This window comes from Eufriesea mexicana, unplaced genomic scaffold, assembly GCF_001483705.2.
Source record: "Eufriesea mexicana isolate 0111107269 unplaced genomic scaffold, ASM148370v2 scaffold996, whole genome shotgun sequence".
Lineage (NCBI taxonomy): Eukaryota > Metazoa > Arthropoda > Insecta > Hymenoptera > Apidae > Eufriesea > Eufriesea mexicana.
In genome coordinates this window covers 36,356-40,990 of record NW_016909198.1, presented here as the reverse complement: position 1 = coordinate 40,990, position 4,635 = coordinate 36,356, and the positions used below count along the sequence as shown (strand labels likewise).

At 33.4% G+C, this 4,635-nt stretch overlaps 1 protein-coding gene across 1 annotated transcript in view; it reads left to right on the top strand.

Moving 5' to 3' along the window:
• The window catches only part of nab (NGFI-A-binding protein homolog), a 30,931-nt gene that overhangs the window by 16,440 nt on the left and 9,856 nt on the right, over positions 1-4,635 (top strand). The window lies entirely within an intron of this gene.

The window sequence follows — 4,635 nt, the reverse complement described above, 5'->3', positions numbered from 1 at the left end:
GAGCGTCCGCACCGTGAGCTATCGAACAAAGAAGCTATAGCACTCGTTCGCTCTCACCCTCGTCTCTCTTCTCTTTATCACGTCCAACCGAACGTCTTTTACCCTGGACCACCTCCCTCATCTGCTGATGGCTGCTCCCGCTGCTCCTAGCCGCTTCTCCACCTTCCTTCTGCCTAACCACTAGACCCTCCTCGCTTCTCCTCTTTTTCTTCTTCTTCCTCTTCTTCTTTCGCCTCGTTCCTTAGCTTCCTCTGCTTCTTCATCCACGCTTATACGTTCCATCGAACGGCTATTTCCTTAATCCCTCCCCATTCCTCCGCATCACGGCTGTGCTTCTTCCACGGCCCTTGCTCTACACTCTTCTCCCTAACCATTACGTTAGAGGACTTATCGATTTTTCTTGAAGCGTTTGATGGTGCTTCCGAAGGAAATCTCGCCGCTTCTTCTTCCTCTTTTCTGCGTCACACTTTTGCACCGGGCCAGACCAGGTCGATAAAGACTTTCGAGATTGTCTTCTGTTTTCGCTCGAGTCCACGGAAACAGGATTGTTATTGATTCGATTGGGAAAAGGGATTAGGGTGAGGGAGAATCGAAAAATGTTGCTTTGGGCTGGCGTAAATCGGTGGACGGTGATTGCCTTGTATTTTCTATTCAATCGATGATCAGTGTGTTTTACGAGCTGGGAAATTGACTATTGGAATAATATATGTATGGTATTTTAGGACTGTTTCTGTTGGCAAGATACAGAGTTTTATGGAATTGGAATTAGCGTTTGGTAATTGGTAATTGATCGATAATTAAAATGGAGTAATTCATTTGATAGAAGATAACTTGGATGATATTTGTAGAAATTTGAATAAGTTTAATGGTTCTAAGAGCTCTGAGCATCTCTGAACGAAATTATCTATTATGTATTTATTATATATTATAATATCCGTATAAACATGTGATACAGAAATTGAACACCCATATATCTATATCTGTTAATCCTTGTTTAATTCCTTCATTTCATTTATTTTACTAACATGATATACTATTTTATCTAGTACCATCATACAAATTCAAGCACTGTGTACACAGTAATTATCGACTCCTATGTCTTAAATCAACCTTAATCATCTATAATTTCTGTTTTTATGAGGAAACAAAATAAAAGTTATAGAAGATCAAACGAACAGAAATAAAACGAAAAAGCCTTTTTTTTTGTTTTTAACATGTATCCTACCTCATAGGTGTATACGCCCCATGCTAAACTTCCTGTTGATGCTCGAAATAGACAATATCTATTCTAAACCGCTAATAACTAAAAAGACATTTCTAACTTTTTAATTAATTTTAACTTTCAACGACCCACGTGACACGATTGAAAATTTCTAAAACACAATTCAAACACAATTTCTTTGAAATTCTTCTTTCATTTTTTCATCCATCAGAGGTAGATTTACTGTTAATTTCGTATATGAACTTTCAAACTCTTTTACAATTTATAAATCACTATTATCTAAGTTCTAAGTTCTCTAAAAACGAGAGAAAATGATCCACGATTTCACCACCTCCCTTCGAACTGATGACAAATTCTAAATTTCATGCACCTCAATGCATGTCTACGACGCCTCTTTGAACCGACAACGAATTCTAAATTATCCAATAAGAGAAAAGCTTTAAAGTGAGGAAAATGGAAGAAATGACTGGCGATCCTCCTTCGAACAGACGACAAATTACAAATTAACGAACGAGAAAAGAGCAATAAAGCAGCGAAAACGGGAGAAATTGACTCGCGACCCCTATTCGAACCGATGACAAATGCCACAATTGACCAACGAGAGTAGAATATCTAATAAAGTGGCGGAACCTACTGCAACGACGGTAAATGGTGGGCATAGAAGAGAAAAGTCGGTGGTGACGAAGAGGTAGCGGGCACGCATCGTTCCCAGGGAGGCTGAGGAGGCCACGGTAGGATCAGGTTTTTCTTAGCGCGTCCCTGGTGCGTGGTATTGGATGCTATGCCGTGACGACTCTGCCTCCGACTCGCGTACGTGTTCCCCGCCAACAAAAACGATTATCCCGTGCCAAAAAAGTTGTTATGTAAATGCACTGCCTGTCCTAGACTGTCGGTCAGAGGTATAGCTACTCTACTTGATCGAGCGAAGAGGATCCCCGATAGAGGAACCTCGCTATTGGCTGATTACGAAGAGAAATAGCCTGGGTCGAAAATCTAAGGAAATCGAATTTTTTGCTTTCTTTGTGCTATGCTACGTGATTTATGCTATGCGAAAGGATTCGTGAGAAGCAGCGACAACGTTCAAAAAATCTTCTTTCACGCTAGAACTATTGATCTGTTGTGTGAATAACAAAAGACGTAGCTAAATGATGGCACAGTGAAGTGGACGAAGGTTATTGGTAATGGTAATGTTAAAGGATTGAAAAAAATGGTTGGAAAAGTTTGTGGTCAGATGTTTTAATCGATTTGATGCTTGTGATGTTCATTGTTTGTGAAAGGAAGCAAGAAATATTAATTTATGTTAACATTAAAACTATTGATCTGTAGCGGATACTTAAATATAATAAAGATGAAGTACAGATATAAGGTACACGCATAAAGATACGCATCGAGGATATTAATTAATATAATGCAATGATGATAAATAGGTATTAAAAGTCAAAATTAATTTTGACAAAAGCAGATATGGGCTTTTTGTGAAAAATTTTAGCTGATTTGGTAATTCTGATGTTGGAAACCTCTTGTCTATTTTGCATATTTGACACTTGTTTATATTCAACATATGGTACACAGAAATTCTAAATTCTAAATATAATGATAATAAATTTTAAATAATATTCCAAATAAATTTTAGGTATTTCATAAATGATGTATACGTACTTTTACATTTTTATTCCTCGCAATTTTTATAATAAATCAATAGAATGCAGTGGTATGTATATTTCATTTTTATAGAAAGTAGCTAAATGGGCAAGGGGTTAATGAATGTAAATACAAAAGTAAAAGAAAAATGAAAAAAAAAGAAGAAATGGAATACTATTACATATATAAGTCTTCGTTTTCTGAAAAATTAATTTTGAAAATTTATGAGAATTATCATTTAACACATTTTAACATGGTACCGACCGACTATCGATTACCGACTTTATTCTGTCTCTAATTTAATATAGATTTTGATAGTAGATGAAATGGTATATTATGTTCTTCTAAATTTTCTTTATTATATTATAATTGATATTGCAATTGAGTACCTTATCGAATGTGTGACAATTGTGAGTATGTGAGAGTGTGAGTATCATTTCTATGATAAAAAATTGAGAATTACTTAATAGTCACGAATGGTACTCATATATTTTTAAATATTTTAATTCGATAAAATTATAATTCAACCTACTTCCATAATTAATAACGTAATTATAAAAATAATCAAAATCATGCATGTCGAAATATCAAAAATTTTACGTTCGGAAGAATTGAAGAATTAATTAAAACATATCTACAAACTCAATCTAATAGTCAATCAATTTTCTATTAATCTACAAAAATGATTTCACATTATTATAATATACTTACTATAACAAATGCTACACGAAATGAGTAATAAATTAATTTCTTTTCGATTTTTTATTTAAATCTCAATCCTAATTATCGACATAATTAAGAAAAGAAGTCAGTGAAGTTTTATTTCAATCGAGTTCTCATAATTGCATAGAATAAATAAGGTATTTAAAAAGCTTGAAGAATTATCTGTATGATTTTATCTTTCAATTATTGTTAAATCATTATTTTCATCGTCGAAATAAAATATTGTACTAATAAACTAAAAATCTGAAATGAACAATACCTTGTGAGACACCCTAATAAAAGAAGCTGCGAAGGGAAACAGGTACATTGGGAGCTTTGCGTCTTTTTGTATTCGTTCGGTTTCGTAAAGAAATTCAAGATTTCTCGATACTTTATGGACAGTAAATCATATATGAATTACGCTCATTGATGGACATTATTGTTTGATTTCTGTGTAATCAAAGGGTTCATGAATATTTGAACGGGCTTGGTGTGTAAAAAATCACTCATGTTTAATTAACGAATGACCGTAAAACACTCGAAACTGTAAGGCACGTCTGGCCATTTATTCCATACGAAAGTTATCGGTATCTCGTTATAATTGTAGTTGTCGAAGAAGTTAATTACAAAGAAGATTGAAAGTGGCCGCTTAAGAATATGGATTCAAGCAGAACGTCGAAATGGTAAAAAAAGAGGTTGACCGGTGGTAAAAATGACGTTATGTGACGGTGAAAAAGTTAATGGAAACTCGAAGGAAATCTAAATTAAATTGTAAAATATGATAAGCAGGCAGCGATAAAATTTTATATCACGAGAAATTTTACAATTCCATGCGCGAATTTACAATAATCAATTTATACTTTTATGTTATTTTAATGCAGATATCGTATGACCAATGTTATGCAATTTTTAAATGTTATTGTTCCCAATATATGTATTGTATATATCCTATACTTCATTTCGTAAATTTTCACTACGATTTTATATTTATAAATAAATATTATTATGCGTTGTTAATTTAAAAATTAATTGTTTTATTAAATAATTTTCTTTAAATAATTTTAAAAATT